The sequence below is a fragment of the Paroedura picta genome, chromosome 5 (assembly GCF_049243985.1).
Source record: "Paroedura picta isolate Pp20150507F chromosome 5, Ppicta_v3.0, whole genome shotgun sequence".
Lineage (NCBI taxonomy): Eukaryota > Metazoa > Chordata > Lepidosauria > Squamata > Gekkonidae > Paroedura > Paroedura picta.
The window spans coordinates 32,941,759-32,966,608 of NC_135373.1; the positions used below are offsets into that span (position 1 = coordinate 32,941,759).

The 24,850-nt window shown below is 46.9% G+C and overlaps 1 long non-coding RNA gene across 1 annotated transcript; it reads right to left on the minus strand.

The window, feature by feature from the left end:
• Positions 1-1,630: 1,630 nt before the first annotated feature.
• LOC143839021 (uncharacterized) lies at positions 1,631-24,612 on the minus strand. The gene is made up of 3 exons (XR_013231526.1): positions 24,514-24,612; positions 21,685-21,877; positions 1,631-1,723 (listed from the first exon to the last, which is right to left on the minus strand). It is a non-coding gene; the product is annotated as an uncharacterized LOC143839021 (long non-coding RNA).
• Positions 24,613-24,850: the final 238 nt, after the last annotated feature.

Sequence of the window (24,850 nt, forward strand, 5' to 3'; positions counted from 1 at the left end):
CCCCCCCCAGAGAGAGGAGCCCGATCTTTATTTATCTATTTATCTATTTATCTATTTATCTATTTATCTATTTATCTATTTATCTATTTATCTATTTATCTATTTATACCGCCTTTCCCTACAGCTCTGGGCAGTTTACATAAAAAATTTTAGAACATTTATATAGAACATAAACCATGCTCTTAGCTCCTGGGACACTACCCGGCCTCAGAGAAATGCCTGGTGGAAGAGGTCCATTTTGCAGGCCCTGCGGAACTCAGAGAGCTCCGACAGGGCGCACAGCCCTTCCACCAGGTAGGGGCCAGGACTGGAAAGGCCCTGGCCCTGGTCGAGGCCAGGCATGCCTCCCAGGGTCCTGGGATCATCAGCAAATTCTTACCTGCAGAGCAAAGTGCCCTGCGGAGGGCATAAGGAGGTAGGCGGTCCCTCTACTTCAGTCTGGATTGGCCACTTGAAGGATCTAGGCTTTTCCCGATACCGTTCATTTCAAAGTAAATGGCGCCCAACCAACTTGATAGCAGATGAGGACAGGAATAGCCATGGCAATTTGACTATGCAGATTCCTGTACTGCAGGTGTTTGCTGGCCAGGCCAATTCTGAGATACAAAACCAAGTTATCATGCCAGATAGCAGTACATGAGAGAAACCTCCTAGTCTCCTAACAAGGGAGAGTCCAGAACAAGATAGGCAAAGACTGGGTAAAAAAACTCAGTCATAGAGAACTTGTTATTCATACACCACCACAGGTGTAACAAATATTATATTATTGTGTGTGTGTGTGTGTGTGAAAGAGAAAGAGATTATCGCCAAACATTTTTTAAAAGATCGTATCTTTGTAATCAATGCATTTAAGAACATATTTGCATGGAGCAGGTGTTTGGTCTTTTCTGTTAGAAGAAATGAACTTACCCCAGAAATACATTTCTAGGGTTACCCTCCCTCTCCCTGCAACCTGGCTTCTTTCTTCTTCTTCTTTTTTGCTGTCAAGGCACAGCTGACCTATTGTGACCCTGCAGGGTTCTCAAAGCAAGAGATGCTCAGAGGCAGTTTGCTGATGCCTGCCTCTGCGTAGCGACCCCGGGTTTCTTTGGTGGACTCCCATCCAAATACTAGCCAGGCCAGACACGCTGAGGTTCCACATTCTGATGAGATATGGGCCTATTCCGCACACACAGGATAATGCTCTTTCAATGTGCTTTGGCAGTTGTGTGGAACAGGAAAATCTAAAGTGCATTGTGAGTGCATTATCCTATGTGTGCAGTATCAGCCCTGGCTAGCCTGGGCCATCCAGGTCAGGGGCTGCAACCTGGCACACTTCTGCATTAAGTATTGTAAAGTTTCCAAGGGGTAGAGAAAACCACTCCATCCAAGGCTGCCCCATCCTAATATTTCAGTCCTTGAGGCTGTTTTTGTGAGTATGGGATAAACTGGAACTTTGGTGCAGATTGGTAGCTGGTGGGAAGCAATATTTTATTTTCATTATTTATAGGTCGCCCTCCTCAGTGCAACATAAGGCGGATGACGCCATGTTAATCAATGATGGAGCCATCAGTTTCCAATTGCAGTCCAATTGCAGTCCAAGGGACCAAGCCCTATGAAGATAGGTTGAGGGACTTGGGAATGTTCAGCCTGGAGAAAAGGCGGTTGAGAGGGGACATGATAGCCGTCTTTAAGTATTTGAAAGGTTGTCACTTGGAGGAGGGCAGGATGCTGTTTCTGTTGGCTGCAGAGGAGAGGACACTCAGTAATGGGTTTAAACTTCAAGTACAACAATATAGGCTAGATATCAGGAAAAAAATTTTCACAGTCAGAGTAGTTCAGCAGTGGAAGAGGCTGCCTAAGGAGGTGGTGAGCTCCCCCTCACTGGCAGTCTTCAAGCAAAGGTTGGATACACACTTTTCTTGAATGCTTTAGGATGCTTAGGGCTGATCCTGCGTAGAGCAGGGGGTTGGACTAGATGGCCTGTATGGCCCCTTCCAACTCTATGATTCTATGATTCTACATGTCAGGAGACATTTAACCACTGATTCATGAATCCATGCAGGTGGTTTGGGTGGCAACGGTTTGGTTTTGTTTTGCTTTGGCAGCACTCAAATGTTAGGCTCCCTAGGCAAGTAGAAAGGGGTGATAAGGAAGAAGCTTGCTTCTTTACGTGGGGCTGTTTGGTGGAGGCATAGTCTCCAGTGGAGCCACAATATGGGTATAGGGCACAGACATGTTCCAACCACACACATTAACTGAATGACCATCATACCATCCAAAAGATCCCAGAACGAAGCATACGACTGTACCTACCTTCCTTTAATATTGAGCAACCTCAGGTTCCAGCAGCTCTCTGCTTCTGAAGCCAACCTGAGCCATTACAGAAGTGCTGTGGAGTGACTGTAGATGACATACACAACTGGCAATGTAGGGCCAGTGAAGCTTTCTTCCCATTGTTTTTAGCGCAACCAGTAAAATCTCTTGTCTCCTTGGCTGTGCAGACTGACACAAAGTCACTGCTCTTTGGGCTCAGCAGCTGCTTAGCCCCTGTCAACTAGAGCTCGGGGTTGCAGGTAAATGACTGGAGAACAGGTGGGTGTAAGAGAGCTTTCCAGTTATGCCAGGCCCTGTCTGCATATGGTGCATACACAGATCATTTCTTATTGTTGTCTTCAGCCCTTCAGTCAAGTCTGACTCTTGGCAATCCCATGTCACAGCTGTTACCATGATCCCCGATCCCACACCATCTCTCTCAGCTGCGCAATGTTCTGGCCAGAGTCCGTTCCGATCGTGTCCAACCACCGCACCCTTTTTTGGCCTGGTTTCATTTTTCCACTGGCCAACCCTAGCACAATTGTTTTCACCATTGAGTAGGATCGCATGATATGGCCAAAGTAAGTGAGCCAGAGTTTTGTGATTTTTGCCTAAACTGAATATGCAACGTGCACACTCAACAGAAACAAACCTACCAGAAATGCAGAGAACTGAAAACCATTGCCATGAACACACACACACACACACACACACACACACTAAAAAGAAACAAAACAGGCAACTTTCAACTCATGCCTTCTTTTAGACCGACCCCCCACCCTGCCATCGAAGTGTCTGTTCAGCAAACAGCCCACAATTGTTAAAGGCGCACAAGTGGTTAGATGGTTGACACCCATCCAGAATTATGGATGCTTTAAGACAAAGCAGTGGCAGTAAATCCATTCCCATGAACAGATGACCTTTCTACCTCCCTGAGGAAAGACCTGACATGCAGAAAAACCTGACATCTAAAAATAATCCATGGGGGGATTAAACCTCCCCAAAGAATAGAAGCAGAGCCTGTCACTCAAAAAAAATGAATGTCCTCAGTGGTCATTGATAGGCAACCGCAACAGCACGGCCAGGCTTAGACTGAACGGCTGGTGGCCTTTGGGGGAAGACTCATTGGGGTCAAGCCCACCAGCAGCCCCTGGGCAACCTGCTACCACTCAGCTCGCAGGACTCCCCCAAGGCTGGTCAGGAGGATAAATGGTAGTAGAGAAGAATGTTCTGCAGTAAGGTGGGTCCCGTTATGGAGAAAGGTGGAATATAAATGAAGCAAACCAATAGAAGAAGATGGGAGGAAGAGAAATGGGGGGTGGGAAGAAGAAATTGAATCAGGGAAAGGGCAGGATATGGGGGCGGGGTGCCAGGAAGTGGAAAACAGCGTGGGAGAGGGATCCAGGGGGAAGTGGAGTGTTTCCTACAAGTCCTTGTGGGTCTCCCCACCACACATCTAGGCCCAGTCCAACCCGAAAACTGAACTCACACAAGAGTGTTTCCCCCCCAGAAGAAGCTCTCAGGTTGGGGGAAGGAGGGATAATTGCAAAAGTATTTTATTTAGCTGGTGGTGGGAAGGCGAGATGGAAGCAGGAAAAGGTGAGAGGTTACAGGGGACTTTCTGAGAAATGGAAAAGCAAATAGTGGGGTAAAGAGAAAAGTAACAGGGAAAGGTGAGAGGTTACAGGGGGCTTTCGGAGAAAGGGAAAAGGAAATAGTGGGGGAAAGAGGAAAATGAGCTGCACCACCCAAATCCCGGCAGGTCCCCTGCTTGTGCATAATCTCGGTGTTGTGTATGTGGATCTAAAGCTCAGAAACATTGTGGAAATGACCTACTTTCTCTTTCAAGAACAGAGAGAAAGTGAGTGATGTCCTTCATTTCCCCCCTCCCCTCCCTGCCCTCTAATTCTGATTCTCAGGAAAGAGGGAGAGACGATTTATCAAGAGGCCCACATCAAACAAAGGAGATACCTGGCCACATACCACCTGGCCGCACCATAAACAAGGGAGGAGGCCCGATTTCATTATCATACGCCACGCCTGGAACTTGGCAACTGGAGAAAAGGTGGCACGGGCTATGTCCATAACAACAGCAATCATTGATTCTGCTCTTGACCAAGTCTTCGAGTGACTTCAAAGAGGCCTTGGGCCTCTGAGGTTGCCCCTGATTTCCTGAATTGTGTTGGAAACCAAGGGGATTCAAGAGGGGAAGGAGTTTAGATGACCTGGCCCAATTTATTGTCATCCAATTTATTTTTCTTAAGCCAATGAAAGCAAGACAGAATATTTGGATACATTAATTTCTGGCATTTTAGGATTTGTGTTTTGGGACACACTGCACTAAGATGACACACTGCACTAAGATTGGAAAACACTTGGAATTTGGGGAGGGGGGGAAGCCTTGGGAGGGAGGGGTTCGGGGAGAGAGGCAGATAATGCGAAAGAGTCTACCTCCTCAAAAGTCCATTTTCTCTGTTGCCTGGAGATCAGTTCTGATTCTGGAAGATCTCCAGGCCCCACCCTGGCAATCCCGTTCCTTATTCAGTGAACCATAATTTGGTTATGGAATTCATAGCCAGGAGTCACGGTGGTGTTTGCTAGCAAGGAAGGTTTTGAAAGGGGACGAGAGAAATTCGTGGATAAATCCACCAACGGCTCGACAGAACCTTCTCATCCAGGGGCAGTAAACCTGTATATACGGGAGCGACACCCAAGGAAGGCCTTGGCTTCTACCCCATGCTTATTAATCCTCCAAGACAACAGGCCACTGTGTGAGACAGGATGCTGGAACAGATGGAAAGCAGATCTGATCCAGCAGGGCTCTTTTTATGCTCTGATGTGCAAGACTAGGTGGGCTGTGCTGGTCCAATCCAGCAGGGCTTTTGTGGTGTCCTTGGCGACCTTTACCTTCCCCTTTCCCCGGCATTATCTGGCTTACCTGTTGGGATTCCTAAACCCCCACGCCTTTCATGTCACTGGAATGCACTGTACTTCCTATCCCAAACCACAGAAAGAATGTGTTGCCTGAATAATTTCTCATTCTGCAAACAATGCTCCCCCCACTGTCACTAAGTACCTGTGGGATGAGATAATGGGCAATTAGCGAACAACAGGAAATTCCACATGTCATTAGAATGAGCTCTCTTTGGATGGTGGACATGGAAGTAAATCACAGGGGTGGGATGGCACAGCCATGCGCAGCAGAGAGCCAAATTTCCTGGCCTTATGGTGACCACAGGATTACACCTAACACTGAATCTTCTTTCTTGTTTGGATGATAAACAGGGCTCTCCTCTTCTGGGATTTTAGTTTGCAGAAGGTAGCAGTGCCAGATTAGGACCGGATCATTTCTTAATCACAGAGCAATAGGTGAGGGTGATTCTGTGAAGGTTTCAAGGGGGTGGCAGGTTACAGTGGGTGAGTGATTGGGTTGTGAGTGTCCTGCATAATGCAGGGGGTTGGACTAGATGACCCAGGAGGTACCTGCCAACTCTATGATTCTATGATAAGTAATCCAGAAGCCTCCCTTTAATTAAAGATGTTTCTGTGTTGAAGACGGTTGAAAAGTGCAGAGACCAGATTCGTGATTGCCTCGTTGAAAGACACGAGGGTGTCCCAGGCAACTGTAAATGCTTCTTTTCTCATTGTTTTGATTTTTTTTTGGTCATGTTGCTAATGCTTTCCACAGATGATTTCTACTGTGTGGGCATAAACACTGCACAGTTTTTATATGCCGTTTACACAGTAGACAATGAACAGCTCTACAGACTGGGGAAGTAGCTGTGCCCTGGTTAACCAGTCTTGAGGAACAGGTGGGAAAATGGCCTCCACATAGTGACTCCAGGAATTTCTCCTAGTCTTTATAGAAAAGAGCATAGAGACCAAGGGTTGCAGCCTAGAGCATCACCTTGAAGTGACATCACATCCTTTTGTCCTATTCTGACACTGCTGCCCCAAATCTTTCAGCATTTGCCAAGGCAGCTTTGGAAACTATAACACACAACAGCATTGAGAAGTTTTGTTGGATATTGTACCTAGTGTGGTGTAGTAATTACAGTGAAACACAGGTTCAAATCTCTACACTATCCTGAAGTTCATTGAATGACTTTGGATCATAGAATCCTAGAGTTGGAAGGGGGCACACCGGCTATCTAGTCCAACCCCCTACTCAATGCAGGATCAGCCTAAAGCATCCACGAAAATCTGTCTATCTCAGTTTGATTTACTTCACAGGTTAAATAATCCTGAGGCTTCTCACTTGGGTATATTTTTGATGCATCTTGCCACAACAATGGTGGAAATGTTGAAAGGGGAGTTGATTGTTGTTCTCTTGACCCTCTTCTCTCCAACCAACCAACCAACCAGCCCTCACAAATCTTCCATGCCCAGAGACTCAAGTTCTCTATCTTTTTTAGGCACCTTTTGCATTTGGACCCAGTGTGGTGAGCACTGCCCCAAAATGACTGTCATGGGACACAGAGCCAGCCACAAAAGGGCAGCTGTGGGTGGCCTTCATTCACACAGAGAAGATTCTTCAGTCATGCAACATTTTGAAAAGTCTGCAGAGCCATTCAAATCTCCAACGGCCAGTCAGAACAGAAGACAGAAGATTCACTGGCCCCACCCACTTCTAAACCCACTCCATGGACTCCAAGAAAAGTATGAGTGGGTGCTACGGCCCCCATGCGCACCATGTTCGGGACCCCTGCTCCATGCTCATTCCACAACCTTAGGAATGACCTTTCCAGGTGGTCAGAAGGAGCTGCAGGAACAGAGGAAAGCTCCATGGGCCTTCTGAACACAGATGGCGGACTACATTTCACTCTTTCTGCCTCAGAATTTTCTATTACCAAGTGGATCACTGCCATGACCTCTTAGGTTTTTCCATCACTCAGGGTGATGACTCCTTACTCAGGTGAGACAAGAGGCATTAAAAATACATCAGAGTGAAAAGCACTTTTTATTACTATGATCACCGGGGGAAATCTGCCAAGGCACCTCAGGCCAGGAACTCTTGATTTTAAAAAAAATGCTGCTCGGCCAACGTTGTGATATATAAAGCTGGGGAAAAATGGCATTGGAATCAGAGATCTTTCAGATGCACAACCACACCTTGAGGCCTGACGTTGTGACAGGATCTTGCCCAACCACATGAGCAGAGTCGTGAGATGTGCATTTGTGTGGTTCCAGTCGATATTCCCAATGAAAAGACTTTGGTCAAGATAATCTCTTTATTCAGGAACAAGCAAAGCAGGGTGTCTCTAATTTCTTACTAAGACTAAAGCATCCCTCTATCTCCAACCCCCTTTCCTCCCATCCCCAATTCCAACTTCAGGCGTGGAAAATCCTGATTGCACCCCCTCCCGTTGCTTCTCACGGCAAAATGAAACTATCAGCCAGACGCAGATCTCCCCGCCTGGCTTCAAGGACACAGAGATAACCTGAACCCAGGCGCCAAGCAGATTTATTGCCTGCCCCTCCTAGTGGAGTGGCAGAGGTGGCAGAGACCAACCCCACACCCCACACCTTCTGGGCCCTCATTGAGCCCTTCCCAGCTACTCCAGATCTAAGCAGGCACTACGAAAGAAAAGACAAAACAGTCATGGCAAAAGCATGTAGATACATTGATAGGTACATAGTTTTGACAGCATTCTCAGATGTGAGTATTCATGACAGGGTGTTTCTGTTGTGGTACCTTAGTTGTGGAACTTCATGAAGCTTCTTCCATATGGAGACACGTACTGACTAAGACCACTGGTCCATCACATCAGTGGTTCTGAGGCAGAGGTCTTCCCCACCCCCTGCTCCCTGGCCCTTTTGTCTGGAGAATGCTGGAGTTGAACTGGGGTCCTTCTGCATGCCAAGCAGGTGCTCTGTCACTTCTTACTTTGCCATAAATTTTAAAACATTTCATTTCCGAATGAGAGCCGAATTTATTTTTTATACTCAGATCTTTTGTATATTCCCAGCTGGGATCTGCTGTTTGCTTTTTAAGCTATACTTTGGTTGCTTTTAAAAGTTATACTTTTTTGGCTGCTTTTACTGCTAATTATGCAGCAACTGTATTGATTGATTGCATTGACGTATATTTTTGAGTTTAAGACATTGGCCATTATATGCTGCTGAGTGCGATTGGGGGCCGAAGGGTGACATAATAAGTATGCTGAACAAATAAATAGAAATAAATCCCAAGTACCAAAGATTATTTCATTTCATGTATGACACTCTAAAGCATGGCAATCTTGCTTTCTTGGGCATAAGGCCAGTTAAATAGAGCTGGATATAAAATTGTGCTGTGAGGTCATTAAGATCTTCTATGGTAGACTGGATACCATGATGTATCAGCAAAAGATGCTGAAGATCAAAGATCCATCCTGATCTCTCCACCATAAGTTGTTTGTGAACCGAGGAACTCTTATTCCTGGAGCTACAGCCCAAACCTCCATAAGAACTCTTAGCAAGAAGTAGTAAAGCTAGGTCATCGATGTACAAGAGACATCATACTACAAGCCTCCACAAGATATTCTCAAATTAGGCTTACAAAGTCAGCATGGTATGATGCCTCATAAATTTATAATCTTGACCTCCCCCTCTATCACAGATCTTTCATGTTGGCTCATTTAAATGCTTTCCCTTCCCACATATCCTCTGGAAGATTCCCTTTCAGGAGGGACTCTGTCCTTGTGGTTTTGACATCCCTGATACTATCCACCACAGAATCCTTGATGATCTTTGTGAAGATCTTTTAGCTGTTTTTGAAGATCCCTGTTGTAAAATTTTACTAAACCTTATACGGCCTGGGAATTATGTGAGCAAGGAATCGATGATTAATTGCCTGCACAGACCCTGAAACCACTTTTGCTGTTTCAAACCTCCTCACAGAAAAGTTCAAGATTAAATCTAACATTTCTTAAATTGTTCCTTCTTATGTACACATTTTAATTTTGACATATTTTATCTAGTGTGATTCTTACTCCTTATCTGGCTAATTCTAGAGAATGTGTTTATTGTGCTTATTCATGGCTGCTGTCCAGAGTCCTACTGAGCGTACCTTTTAACAGATATGTCAACAAAGGTTGGATTGATTGATATTCCCCGGCAGTTTCATTTCAGTGCTGAAGACAAGATGAACTACGACAGACAGAACAGACAGGAGGCCATGGAAAGGAACAACAATTGATCTTAAACTTTGGCTGTATCCTTCATTTGCTCACATTTGATCCTAAGCTCTGGTGACCTTTTGAAAGTTCTATCGAGGGCCCAAAGATACATCTAATGTCAGTGGATGTGACTTTTTATTGGTGGCACCTGTTTAAATGTTTGTTGCTTGCTTAGAGCTTAGATGTTTCATTTTCAATGATGCAATTTTTGCAATCGTCGATGCTTTAGGACAAGCAACGCTTTCGTCCGGTAGAGGGCAGTGTTGCAGCACCTGCTGATTCCAGGCCCTTTCCTAGTTCCCAAGGAGCTTGGAGTACTGGGTCCGACCGATTCATTCCCAGACGTGATTGTCACAGTCAACACCATCTATATCTTGCACATTCTTTAACCAGGAGAACCTGGTTTACATGAGTTCAGCTGATGCAGCATCATGGATTGAACACCAGTGTGGTGTAATGGTTCTTGTGCGTCATGAGGACTGGAAGAGAACCAGGTTCAATCCAGACGTGACAGAAGGAGGGACCACGACTCAGTGGCAGAACACCTGCTTGGCATGTAGAAGGTCACATGTTCAATCCCCAGCATCTCCAGTTAAAAAGTCGTGGCAGACTTCTGTCTGAGATCTTGAAGAGCCACTGCCAGTTTGAGTAGACAATACTGAGGGCCATTCCGCACCAGGATCTATGTAGCAAATTGGTTGTGGAATGAAAAAACGCCATTTTAAATAGTGGAATTTGTCGTTATGCATACCTGCCTTTGTAGTGGAATCCAGTTGCGTTTCTATAGTTTCCCACAGGTTTCCGGTCTCGGCAAAAATCGCTAGCCAGGAAGTGATATTGCCGAGCTTTGTCCCACCCATGGCCATCAATCAAACGAGCAGCCAATGGGTGGTTGTTATCATGCTCCCAAAAAGCCCCTTTCCCTTTAAGGAAGTTTAAAAAAAAAACACGTTGCAACGAATCTGCATTGATTCGTTGCAACGGAGAGACCCATCTAGCTAGCAAGTGGTGTTTGAGCTGCCGTTTCATCGTTGCCACACTCCCCCCGAGTGAAAAAAAATAACTCACCCCCCCTGCACGGGCACGATTTTCAGCCGAAAATAGAGTGAAAAGTAAAGGGAAAATAAACCAGTAAACGGGGCTGTGTGTTGCTTGGTGCTTGGTGACTTTAAACAGCTCTGGGGAGGGACTGCAGCCGGGGAAGCCTCGCTGGGTAAACGAAGGCTCACCGGTGCGTTGATCTCCGCTCGCTCCGAGAAAAAAAAATGGCGATCGCTTCGCCAGAAGATCAGAGGAGAGAGCCAGGGGGAGGGACTTGGCAGAAACCGCAACAATGGTAACGCACAGAACTTTCCCGCTAGTGTTGCAGATTGGTTGCAAGAGTGTAGCACTTTCCAGAGGGTGAATCCACTTTTTGGGATTTCCCTGAAAGCGCTACAATGAAGCGCTTTTTGCGGATCGGTTTCCGGAGTGTTGCAAATTGTCAACGACGTTGTGCATAACAGCAAATCAGTAGCGATTTCAATTTGCAACCATTGTGCAATTTTGAACGAGTACGGAATGGCCCTGATTTTGGTGGATCAAAAGTCTGATTCAGTATAAGAGAGCTTCATGAGGTCAATGAGTGTCTTTTCACTTTAGTTTGTCAACTCCAGTAGGTGGTGGAAACAGCTTTCAAGACAAGAGTCACAGCCATGGTTTTCAAGGCTAGAGACAAACATTTTGCCTGTGCCTTGTGACCCTGGACTTCGTAGGTGGTCTCCCATCCAAGTAATAACCAGGACCGGCCCTACTTAGCTTCCAATCAGATCTGGTTAGCCTGGGACATCCAGGTCAGGGCAAGTCTGTAGCCATGGGAGATGGCTACAGAGAGAGATGCTGAGCAACAAACCAAGTCATCTGTATTGACATCATATGAACCATCATATGAACCATCGTTATGACTAACATTAGTTAATAAGACAACCTCAGACCATGAGTTTATGAGTTTAGTTAAAAAGTGAAGAACACGGTTCAAGTAATACCATTTACCGGGATCAACCAACAATGGGTTCTCAAGAGCCCTTCCTCAGACGTTGGTTACAAAATAAGAGGCAGAAAAGCAGATTTTTTTCAAGTGATGATGTTAAAAACTCTGGTCTTAACCCTATCGTGACCTGGAGCATCTGCTTTTCTTCCAGTTCTGAACTCCGCTGGATGTCATGACTTGGCAATTCTAGAAAGAGGGAGGAGTCAGCTCAAGTCAGTGTTGCTGCTACTCAAGCTGTTGGCTACCAGTCCAGAAGGTTGCCACTGGAAGACTGATATAATATTAGCTAACTACTCTGTGGTGGGAGAATGGACCATTACTTCTTTTCAATACAGCACTTCTATTAGGCCTCTTATGCACGGTCCAGAAGGCCCATGCTGGCAGCAGGAGCGCTTCAGTTAAAATCACCGATAACACTTGCTGCCGCTGCCAGTGCGGGTACCTCCCGGCCCAGGGCTATGGAATAAGTGACCACGGAATCTTCCATAGCTTCCTGGGTGAGCCAGGGCTGTGGCGGGCCAGCGCCGTGCGTAATCGCCAGCACCAGGCTTGTCGGCCCGCCCAGCCCCAACCCTATGGTGTCCCTTAAGGGCTCCGTGGAGCCATGGAGCTGGCAGGGGCGACCCCCTGGCCCCACCAGTGTGTGTGGAGGGGGCCTGGCAACTCCACACCTCCCCCACCTCCACTGTTTCACTTACCTCGGCCGGCAGGGATCCAGCCCTCCTGGCCCCGGCATAAAGCGCACCTATTTCTTAGTTGCCCAAGTTCACCTTGGAAGATTAAACAGATGAAAAAGGGATGTGATTTCAGTGGTCCAGTACTTATATCATGAATGCATTCCCCCTGGCCGATTCTGCATGGGCAGAAAAGGCCAACAGGGCGGTCATATGGAAGTGGGGCTAATCCCTGCTATCGCATGACTCAGCCACAGGGCAGGCTCCTTCCCAAGCCTGCCACGGTTCAGGCCCACAATTGCCCTGGGCTAAGGGAAGACGAGAGAACCCACATTCCCTTTGCCGCTGCAGGGACCAACAGGGAAAGGGAAAGTCCAGCTCTTCCCTGCCCTACGGTGGCCCAGATGGGGCAAAAAATGCCCCGGTCAGCTTCGCAGCGCTTTGCTGCATTTCAGGGCGGGTGGACAGGGGCATTTTTTTAAATTACCATCTTCCTGCAAACTAACCCCCCCTCGTACAGCAGAAACATGGGAGTTGTAGTCCATGGACATCTGGCCACCCCTGCCCTACAGAGTACACCATCATCTGCAGCAGCTTCTGCCTTCATGCAAATGGGTGTTATCAACATCAGCAGATAGACATCTCTGCCTTGCAATGGAGAAGAGCACCAGTCCCTTGAAAGCTGTTCAGCCACTGTTCCTGAAACAACCCGTTCTTTGGTGATTCCTTTTCTCCACCTTAATGACTATTTTCAGGACAGGAATGGGTGATTTATGCAAGGGAAAACCAAGAGGGGAATTCCCACTGAATTCCAGCCTGGTCCTAAGATTTAGATGCTGTATATTTCCTGCTACATCACACCATGTACTTGACCCAAATTCTTTCCTGGAAATTTAAGTCTGTTGAGTTTTTTTCTTTCATTGTGTTCTAGCCTGCAGGCCCTATTCCACCCTGCCCACTCCAAGGTGTTCCCAAAACCTGGAAAAGCTTCTCTCTCTTTCTCTCTTTCTCTGACGGCCCCTTGCTAACCCACATCCGACCTCAGTCTAACATGAAAACAAAGAACAAGACTTTCCGGTTTCATGACTGACCAGGACCTTTGGAATGTTGTCTTACTAGTCCCCCATCCCAGCAGTCCTGTAGACTCCTGAATAATTGGAGGAGCCAATGTCCAGCTGCCAGCTTCCTGGCTACCTGGTTGGGCTCTGGTGGGAACCAGAAATCTGGAGTGGATGGATCTTTGATTTGGCCCACTAGATGTTCTGACACATCACTTCCTCTGCTCTGACCTTGGCCATGTAAAAATGTCCCCCTGCCTTGCTAAAAAAAAGAGTAAAATCCACAATCTTGCTGCTAGGCACACATGTCTATTGCTGACATTCAGGAGTGGTCCAACCCAGACATCCTGTGAAACCCTGGCCTGGAATGCATCAATGTCGGGCATTACCTCCCGCATAAGTGTCTGGAGTTCCATTGCGCTCCAGTGAGCAGCAGCCCTTTGAGGAACGCTTTCCTGAAAACAGTGTGTACAGCTGCCATCCTTTCAAGTGTGTTACATGTTCCCCAACATCCCCCAGGCCCCAAAAGAGACATTACGGGAAGCGGGCAAGGCCTGTTTCTCCATCCCTCCTACGCTCCACCACCTTCTGCATTCCATCCCTTCCATAAAAGAACCCTTTCCTCTTGGATGACGAATGAACTTCAGAAATAGAGGCCAATTGTATCCTCGAAAACTTGGCAACTTGTTGAAAGTATTATTGGTTTTGTGCATCAAGGGGAAACAGACGCACGTACAACCTGGCCCTATTTTCCCATCAAATGGATGTTTACATATTGTTTTCAGAAAGTAGATGAGTTGGCCGGCGGTAGAAGAGCTAGATTTGAGTCCAGAAGGAACTTAGAAACCAACAAGGATTTGGGGGTAGAAGATTTCGAGAGTCCAAGCTCCCATCTCCAGATATCTGACAATGGAAACTTTGAGTCTTAAGAGCTTCTACCCACAAAATCTTGCCTGGCTTGGTGCTCTGCATATTATTTTTGCCTGCATAATTTCTTGAGGGTGGGGGATTGTGAGTGGGGTTGACCAGCTAGGGGTGGCCCAAAGGCAAACCTACACAACACACATCCAACTGATACACAGGCTAGGGACGCCAATCCCAGCCTGGAACATCTGTACCATACGAATCACCCTTAATCAAGCATCTGCCAATGACTGAGCTTTAGTGATTTATGTGCACAATTATTAATCCCTTAAATTAAAAAGCAGAACCTCAGCTGCGGATCTCCCAGAGAAAATCTTATTCAATGTCTTTTCTAAGGAGACAAACCAAGGGGAAGATACCACTCTGCCCTAAACTAGCATAAGGGCTTCCATTGTCCAGGAACCAGGGATGCCAGCCTCCTGGTGGGATCTGGAGTTACAGCTCATCTCCAAAGTACAGACCAGTTCCCCTGGAGAAGAGAGATGCTTTGGGGGAGGGGAGACTGTATTTCATTATATTCCCTAGAGCAGTGGTCCCCAACCCCTGGTCCGGAGACCAGCACTGGTCTGTGGATCAGTTGGTACCGGGCCGCAGCTCCTCCTCGTCCTCCTCCCCAGCTGCTGCCTTGGGGGCTGCCCTGCCACTCTGCCGCTGGCTCACCTTTGGTGCTCTTTAGTGGCCACCATGGCTGGGACTCCCCCTCGGCGTGGCACTGCACAGCTGCTGCTAGTAGTGCTCCCCAGTGGGTGGCGGGAAGTCAGGGGCACCAGCAGGAAAGCAAGCGGAGCAGGGGCTCAGGCGGTGGTGGCAACATCCCTCGGCAAAAGACTACCCCCCCCCCGGGCCTCAATAAAATTGTTAAGCATTGACCGGTCCCCGGTGATAAAAAGGTTGGGGACCACTGCCCTAGAGGACCCTGCCCTCCCCAGGCTCCATACCTATATCCACAGGCGTTTCCCAGCCTGGATCTGGCAACTCAAACACCCCATCCCCCCACCAGTGGCCCAGAGGGATCTGGCAACGCTTCCTTGAACCACCAAACATCTCTGCAGGCCCAGGAAACCAAATTGCCAGTCAGCGGATTTGCCTGCAAGCTGCGATTCTCAATGAGGAATTTGTTCTCCTGCATCTCATAATCTTTGACACAAATCTGCAATGTTACATTCTGTGCCACATTTTCTGATTAGCTGCCCCTTAACGAGCCTGGACAGACTGAGGAGTTCAAAGGCCCAGCAGGACCGTAAAATGTCCTTTCTGAATGGTGCTTTTCTGCATTTTTCTGTAGCTGCCCAGAGCATACTAAGCTCCAGGAGGTTTCTGCTGATATACTTTTGGGAAGTCACTGCCCATTTGTTTCCCATTTGTACCATGTGCTCCACTTCAGTCCCCCCCTTCCCCCGTAGCATGATTCCCAGATTGCCGTGTTTTGACCTTGGGACTATACATTGCCTTGGTATTGTACAGGCCAGGTCTTTTTCTAGGAAAGGAAGGGCCTTGTGGAGGTGTGAAGAACAGGGGTGAGAATCGGCTCCCCAAAGCACTTGTGAGGATTGCCAACCTCCAGTTCAGGCCTGAGGTTCTCCTGAAATAGCAAGTGATCACCAGACTGAAGAAGAAGAGTTGGTTCTTACATACCGCTTTTCTCTCCCTGAAGGAGTCTCAAACTGGCTTCCAATCGCCTTCCCTTTCCTCTCCCCACAACAGACACCCTGTGAGGTGGGTGAGGCTGAGGGAGCCCTGATATCACTGCCCGGGCAGAACAATTTTATCAGTGCCATGGCGAGCTCAAGGTCACCCAGCTAGTTGCATGTGGGGGAGCGCAGAATCAAACCTGGCATGCCATATTAGAAGTCCGCACTCCTAACCACTACACCAAACTGGCTCTCATGTACGAACACATGTATTTATTACAACTGAAGTATAAAAACTCTTAGGCCCAATATAGTAGCCAATAAAATCATACAAGTGTGTAAAATATAAGCCGCTTTGAGCCTCCTTCGGGTAGGGAAAAGCGGCATATAAGAACCAACTCTTCTTCTTCTTCTTTATACTAACGCCCGAAGCATGGGCAATAAAAAGGAAGAGCTGGAACTTCTCATGCTGATGGAAAGGTATGATCTAGTAGGCATCACAGAAACTTGGTGGAATGATTCTCATGACTGGAATGTAATGGTGGATGGATATGAACTGTTCAGAAAAAACAGAATAGATCGAAGAGGTGGAGGAGTGGCACTGTATGTGAGGAAAGGGCTTACCTGTCAGGAAATTCTAGTGGAGGAGAGCATATCTACAGTGGAAAGCATCTGGGTGAAAATAAGCGAGGGGAAAACAAACAGTGTGGTGGTTGGTGTCTGCTACCGACCGCCTGACCAACGAGAGGATGTGGATGCTGCACTTTGTGAGCAGCTTGAGAAAATATCCAAGCGGCAGGACCTTGTCATCATGGGTGACTTCAATTTCCCAGATGTGTGCTGGGAAACAAACTCTGCGAAGCGTCCTCAGTCATGCAACTTTCTGACCTGCCTGGCTGACAATTTCATTTATCAAATGGTAGATGAACCCACAAGAGGTTCAGCCATACTGGACTTAATACTGACCAACAGGCAAGAGTTGGTGGATGAGGTGAAGGAGGTGGGGACCCTAGGGGGAAGTTACCATGTCCTCATAGAATTCCTTTTGAGATGGGGAGCCAAGGAAGCTTGTAGCCAGATGCGGATGTTGGATTTTCATAGGGCAAACTTTAATAAACTCAGAGACATGATGAGTGTCATACCATGGACGAGAATGCTGGAAGGGAAGGGAGCATGTGAAGGGTGGGCGCTACTCAAACAGGAGCTATTGCATGCTCAATCAATGACTATCCCAGAAAGACAAAAACACTGCAGGAGCTCTAAGAAGCCTTTTTGGATGAACAGAACTTCAAGAGGAACTAAGAAAGAAAAGGAAAATGTTCAGGAAATGGAGGGAAGGATAGAGCTCTAAAGAAGAGTACCTACAGGTTACTAGGCACTGTAGATCAATTATAAGAAAGGCCAAAGCTGAGAGTGAGCTAAGATTGGCCAGGGAAGCCCATTGTAACAAGAAAAGATTTTTCAGTTATGTGAGGAGCAAACGTAAAGTAAAGGAGGCAATAGGCCCACTGTTGGATGCGGATGGACAAACTCTAACGGAAGATGCAGAGAAAGCAGAAAGGCTTAGTGCCTATTTTACATCTGTTTTTTTTCCACAGGTCAAAGTGTTTAGGCACATCTAGAGATGGCCATAGCCAAAGGACAGTGTCTGGGTGGCAGGTTAACATGGATAGAGAGGTTGTCGAGAGGCATTTAGCTGCACTGGATGAGTTCAAATCCCCTGGTCCGGATGAAATGCACCCGAGAGTACTCAAAGAACTTTCCAGAGAACTTGCACAGCTCTTGTCCATCATCTTCGGAACCTCTTTAAGGACTGGATATGTCCCGGAGGACTGGAAGAGAGCAAATGTTATTCCGATCTTCAAAAAAGGGAGGAAGGATGACCCGGGAAACTACAGACCAGTGAGTCTGACCTCTGTTGTGGGGAAGATAATGGAGCAGATATTAAAGGGAGCGATCTGCAAACATCTGGAGGACAATTTGGTGATCCAAGGAAGTCAGCATGGATTTGTCTCCAACAGGTCCTGCCAGACCAACCTGGTTTCCTTTTTTGACCAAGTAACAGGTTTGCTGGATCGGGGAAATTCAGTTGATGTCATTTACTTGGATTTTAGTAAAGCTTTTGACAAGGTTCCCCATGATGTTCTGATGGATAAATTGAAGGACTGCAATCTGGATTTTCAGATAGTCAGGTGGATAGGGAATTGGTTAGAGAACCGCACTCAAAGAGTTGTTGTCAATGGTGTTTCATCAGACTGGAGAGAGGTGAGTAGCGGGGTACCTCAGGGCTCGGTGCTTGGCCCGGTACTTTTTAACATATTTATTAATGATCTAGATGAGGGGGTGGAGGGACTACTCATCAAGTTTGCAGATGACACCAAATTGGGAGGACTGGCAAATACTCTGGAAGATAGAGACAGAGTTCAACGAGATCTGAACACAATGGAAAAATGGGCAAATGAGAACAAGATGCAATTTAATAAAGATAAGTGTAAAGTTCTGCATCTGGGTCAGAAAAATGAAAAGCATGCCTACTTGATGGGGGATACGCTTCTAGGTAACACTGTGTGTGAACGAGACCTTGGGGTACTTGTGGATTGTAAACTAAACATGAGCAGGCAGTGTGATGCAGCGGTAAAAAAGGCAAATGCCATTTTGGGCTGTATCAACAGAGGCATCACATCAAAATCACAAGATGTCATAGTCCCATTGTATACTGGTCAGACCACACTTGGAGTACTGTGTGCAGTTCTGGAGGCCTCACTTCAAGAAGGATGTAGATAAAATTGAAAGGGTACAGAGGAGAGTGACGAAGATGATCTGGGGCCAAGGGACCAAGCCCTATGAAGATAGGTTGAGGGACTTGGGAATGTTCAGCTTGGAGAAAAGGAGGTTGAGAGGGGACATGATAGCCCTCTTTAAGTATTTGAAAGGTTGTCACTTGGAGGAGGGCAGGATGCTGTTTCTGCTGGCTGCAGAGGAGAGGACGCAGTAATGGGTTTAAACTTCAAGTACAACGATATAGGCTAGATATCAGGAAAAAGTTTTTCACAGTCAGAGTAGTTCAGCAGTGGAATAGGCTGCCTAAGGAGGTGGTGAGCTCCCCCTCACTGGCAGTCTTCAAGCAAAGGTTGGGTACACACTTTTCTTGGATGCTTTAGGATGCTTAGGGCTAATCCTGCGTTGAGCAGGGGGGTTGGACTAGATGGCCTGTATGGCCCCTTCCAACTCTATGATTCTATGATTCTATGATTCTTCATATTGGGGCACAGCATTAGCAGGCCTGTAGATTTCATTGATGGAAAATGCTGCCTCAGAACATGGTAGAGTCTCCTTCGTTGGAAGTTTTTAGGGGGAGATTGGATGATCAGCTGTCAAGAAGGGGAGGAGGGGCTGGACTGGATGGTCCTCTGTGGTCTCTTCCAGCTTTGTGTGATTCTGATTTGGGATCATTTAACCTTCTGGTTTTTAATTCAATTTTTGCATTAATTTTTTCTCTGCCCCACCCATTTCTTCATTTTCTATAGACCAAGTGACCTCATAGCATCTCTCTCACCCCCAGTCCCCTTCTACCAGGCATTCTAGCATCAGAAGGTGCCGGGATTTGGTGGCAGGAAGTTGCCCACCACAGCTGGTGAGTTGGCACTGAGTCAATTAGAAGGACCACCGCATTTCCCTCTGAAAAGCTGGATTTCTGTGTTGTTTTAAAAAAGCTCACTAGATGAATCCTCTTGAATTAGACTATCAGTTTTGTTCATATGCCTGCAAATCTACAGTGAAGAATAGCATGAGCCTCCCAGCATGCAAACACCTGTAGAGTGACATGAACACCCAAGGAGAAAGTCCCTAAGTCCTACATGACACGTACATTCTAGTTCAGTGCCAGGCTGGAAACAGGAGCCAGAAGCTGCCTAGCCCCATGTACAACATCAACGCAAACACTTTGATAAGGAGGAAAGCTCTTAAAGCCTTTTCCTGCCAAAAAGAAAACCATTCAAGCAGAGCTCTGTACAGGTGAGACCGTCTAAACCAAGATACAGGTGCAGCTAACACATATCAAGCACGGGGATTGGGCTGCCTGCAACCTTAATGAATGGGGCCATTGCGTGGTGATTTAAGCAGTGGCACATTTACCAACAGCAGATTACGTGCAGGTGCAACTGTAACAGCCATGTTTAGTTCTTCCAGCATACCTGTGCCTGTATTTGCTCAATGTACTGGTGAAGGCTTAAGGGGAAGTTGGGGGGTTGGCATGGTGTAGTAATTAAGAGCAATGGTCTGTAACCTGGAGTATCGGGTTTAATTCCTCCTCCACAGGCAGCCAGCTGGGTGACCTGGTAAAAGGTAAAGGTAAAGGAATCCCCTGTGCAAGCACCGAGTCATGTCTGACCCTTGGGGTGATGCCATATAACGTTTTCATAGCAGACTCAATATGGGGTGGTTTGCCAGTGCCTTCCCCAGTCATTACCCTTTTAACCCCCAGCAAGCAGCTGGGTACTCATTTTACCGACCTCGGAAGGATGGAAGGCTGAGTCAACCTTGAGCCGGCTGCTGGGATTGAACTCCCAGCCTCATGGGCAAAACTTTCAGACTGCTGCATTACCACTCTGCGCCACAAGAGGCTCTTGGGTGACCTGGAGCCAGACACAATTCTCTCAGAATTCTCTCAGCCTCACCTATCTCACACAGTGGCTTTTATGGGGAGAGGAAGAGTAGGCAATTCTAAGCCACTTTGAGACTCCTTTGGGTAGTAAGAAGCAGGCCACAGAAAACCAGCGCTTCTCTTATTGGCAGGTTCTGGTGAACCAGGGGAAAACTGCATTTGCCACCAGTAAAGGTCTATTTCAGTTCCAGAAGATGCCCCTCAGGTTACATGGGACAGATGACACTTTCAAGAGTTGGTAGACCAAGTACTGGGTACAAACACCAAATTTGCCCAGACTTACATCGACAACATAATTATTATCCACAGTCCTGACTGGCCATCTCATATCCAGCATCTTCCACACCTTTGCTGAAGCCAGGCTCGGAGTTAATCCTAAGAAGAGCCAAGTGGAATTCCAAGAGCTTCAGTACTTGGGTCTATTGGGCTCAACCATTTCTATTTTGTTTTATTTTTAGAGGCTGGGTCTCTTGCTCATGTAAACTTTCAGCATATCCTTCTCATGCTTTTGGAAAGCTAATGTGCTCGATGTCCTTTTGAATAAATGGCAATGGCATCAGGTTGTGTCAAGGGGAAGAAGAGGTCTGACATGGTCCCTCATCATGATGGCCTTTCCAAATGCCTTTGTCGTCTACATTGGTTTTCAGTTGATATAAGTCTTCAGAGGATGGGAGGAAAGGTGGCATGGCATAACCTGTTTTTTCTCAGATCTTGGAAGCCAGGCAGGGTCAAGATCTGGAAGGGAGATCACCAAGGAAGACTCTTCAGAGAAAGGCAGTGGCAAACCACCTCTGCTTCTCACTTGCTTTGAAAGCCCCTGCTGGGGTTAACTTAAGTCAGCTCCAACTTGATGGCACTTTAAACACACACACACGCACGACTAAATGGGAGCCAATTTGGGGCTGAAAAGCAAAATTAGCCAAATGACCCCAAAGGGATCGGAAGACTATATAGCTTTCAGAGTTTCCTGACAAAAGATATGCATTCCACCCAGGGGCCAGTGAACTACCTATTCCAGCATCCTGTATCCCATACCAGCTATGCAGTGACTCTGGAGGACCACAACAAACTGGTCATAGGGACCAAGCCCTTCAGTGGTGTTGTCTCCTGTGCCCTCATAAATCACCAATTTGTGGACACCCTATGAATGGATGACCTCCCATATGTCTTGTCATTAACAGCCTTGGTCCAGTCTTGCAAACTGCACAGAACATAACACACAAATTACAACAGATAAAAATTACACTTACCTGTATATACTTGCAAATAAGCTGAGACACCCAATTTCACCATAAAATCTGGGCGAACTTATTGACTGTCATATAAGGCGAGGGTGGGAAATGCTCCATCATCACAGGCTCTCCTATACATCCTGCCCCTCCAACGAATACAGAAAAGTCAAGAGGATGAATAGCTGCTGGTTTCTGTACCCCCTCTTTTCACCTACAGAAACCAAAAGAATAGTTTGGAAGAAGTGATTAAGAAGAGGAAGAAGTGAAGGCAAAAGGAAAAAAAAATCAGAGTCCCTCAGTCAAACCATCGATGTCCTACGAGCTGCCAGAGCAACAATTGGCTGGCTGGAGCAGGCTTTTATATCAATTACCGTATATACCCGCGTATAAACCGAGGAGGGCTTTTTCAGTGTGAAAAGGGTGCTGAAAAAGTAGGCTTATACACGAGTATATAGGGTAATTATTTTTTTTAATTTATTATGTTTATATATCACCTTCCCTTGGAGCTCAGGGCAGTTCGCTACTCCTCCCAATTTGATGTCATCAGCAGATTTAATGAGGAGTCCCTCCACCCCCTCATCCAGATCATTGATAGAAATGTTGAAAAGTACCTGACCCAGTACTGAGCCCTGTGGCACTCCGCTACTTACCTCTTTCCAGGCTGATGAAGCACCGTTGACAATGACTCTTCAGGTGAGGTTTCTTAACCATTTCCCTATCCACCTATCCAAAAATCTAGTCTACAGACTTCCAGTTTACCCATTATTATTATTTATTGAACTTCTATCCTCTGACAAGTTTTGACGACTCAGGGCGGTGAACATCATAATCACACTGTACCTAATCAGACCATCAGAACATCATGGGGAACCTGGTCAAAAGCCTTACTGAAATCTGGCCCATCCTTTGCAACACCAGGAGGTTTCCAGGCCTCAGGTGGAGGTTGGCAACCCTACCTGCAGATGCCATCCCAGTCACACATGCTTTGAACGTTCTCCTCTGATCTTGTGTCTTCTGTCCCTGTGCTGGGGAAGGAGGCATTTGGCCCTCTGGAGAAGACCACCCAAGTCCTCCCCCCCCCCCCCGCCGCCCCGTGAGCTCTGCCTCATGAAACTCAACCCCACGGTGCGCATTCCGAACACCCAAGGAGATGAGGCTGCCGAACCACCTCACACCAGAGCCAGCCTCCCTCGGCGTGCTTGTTTCCATTTGTTTGGAAAAATTAGTCACACTGTCAACAACCACTTGAGAGCTTGGCTTTGGTTCAAGTTGAGAGGAATCGCTACTGAGAATTTTCCTCTTGTACAGTTGAGGGAGGGAGAGGGAGGCAGCCCTTTGGAGTTGTGCACACACACACACACAAACACACACAAAAACACACACACCCAAGAAGACAATTTCTGAAATTCCTGCCGTTATCAGAATGTGGATTGAGGGACCCTGGAACCATGGCCTTCCTTGTTTAGTCTCAGCAAATGCACTTCAGGAAAACTTTTCCATCCTGTTTTGGAAGTGGCAAGAGGCATGCAAGAATGAAGGCAAATATCACAGCCTCCTGACAGGCTGTGATTAATTTCCATTGTGTCTGTCTCTGTGTGTGTGTGGAGGCTACATTACTGTTGGAATAATACATGCCTCTTCCAGCAGTCTTTCAGATGAACCGCACTTCAGACGTGGAACTTAGCCATGGCTACGGCCATTTATAGTTCTCGCATACAAGGGAAGGCAAGTTCCACCTTGCAAGCATAGATTAGAAATCGCTGCTGCCAGCAGAGACTATCCCATCACAGCTGACCTATGGTGACCTCTTATGAGGTTTTCAGAGCTGTTGCCTGCCTCTGGGTGGTAACCGTGGACTTCCTTGGTGGTCTCCCATCCAAATATTGACCACATACTCCCCTGCCACCCATCTTTACCCATGCTCCCAGCTGCCCAGGGCACAGGGTTGGCACACCATGGAGGCACTTGTGGTGGCAATGGCAGCAGCACTTCCACCCACATCCCCTGTCCGGTGCTGTTGAGGACAGGATGTGAAGATGGTGCAGGTAACTAAGCACGGGCGGTGGGAGGGCTTGCAAACAGGAAAGAATGCAAAGGAGATGGAGATAAATAGGTGCTGGAAGTCAGTGGGCACTGTCTGCCCAAGACCCACCACTGGGACTGAGAGATCAGTTTTCCACTATTTCACACTGAGTCCCAACAACCACTATCTAAAGCCCTCTTACTGGAAATATTAAGTGTTGATCCTGGGACCTTCTCAATGAACCAGACTTACCAGAAGTTGATGATGATGATGTCATCCGTTCAGTCGTGTCCGACCCTTGGCAATTCTATAGGAAAGTCTTTGCCATGTGCCCTTGTCTCTGACTGCTTCTTTTAGTTGGTTCATGGTCATCCCTGTATTGGCTTTGATCGTGTCGAGCCAGCAGATCCTTTGGCGACCACGTTTCCTTTTGCTGCTGACCATGCCAAGCATTAATGATTTTTCTAGCAAGTTTGATCGCATGATGTGTCCAAAGTAAGTGAACTTTAGTTGTAATATCTTGCCTTCTAATGACTTAGTTGGCAACCAGAAGTTACTGTCAACCTATCAAGCGCTCAGAACAATGTGATACAATCACAGGAGTGATACAATCACAGGATACAATCACAGGAGAAGATTGCCTGTTGCTATTGTAAGCTAATCAGCTGTGTGAGAGACAAAGAAGTCCATGTGGATCAAAGTCCACTGTTCCAGTACATCTCTACCCTGGAATCATCAGGAAACACCTAGCCCTGCAGCATGCATCCCGCACCGTACCAAACCATGTCACTGTCTCTCACAGAAAAAAAAATCAAATGGCTTACCAGTCAGAGAGGCAGCTGATTCTTTACAAAGTTATCAGGAACAAAACAGAAAGAAGAGGAAGGTATCCCCCAAAATGCCCAGTAGCGCACAGCAGGCTCTTAAAGTGGAGATTTATCCATCCCCATGAGATAAATTACTTCTCCATTACTTCTGACCCCATGGAGAGTAACCAAACAGTAGCTCTTCCTGCCAAGTTTTGTTCACCAATAACTTCCTTCCAAGCAAAGCTAACATCAGCACTTTTAAGCTATTAAAATGGAGTTACCTTATCTCAGGCAATAATTATGCTCTCTGTAGGATTTACTACTTCTCAAGAAATGCCCTCTACAACTCTGA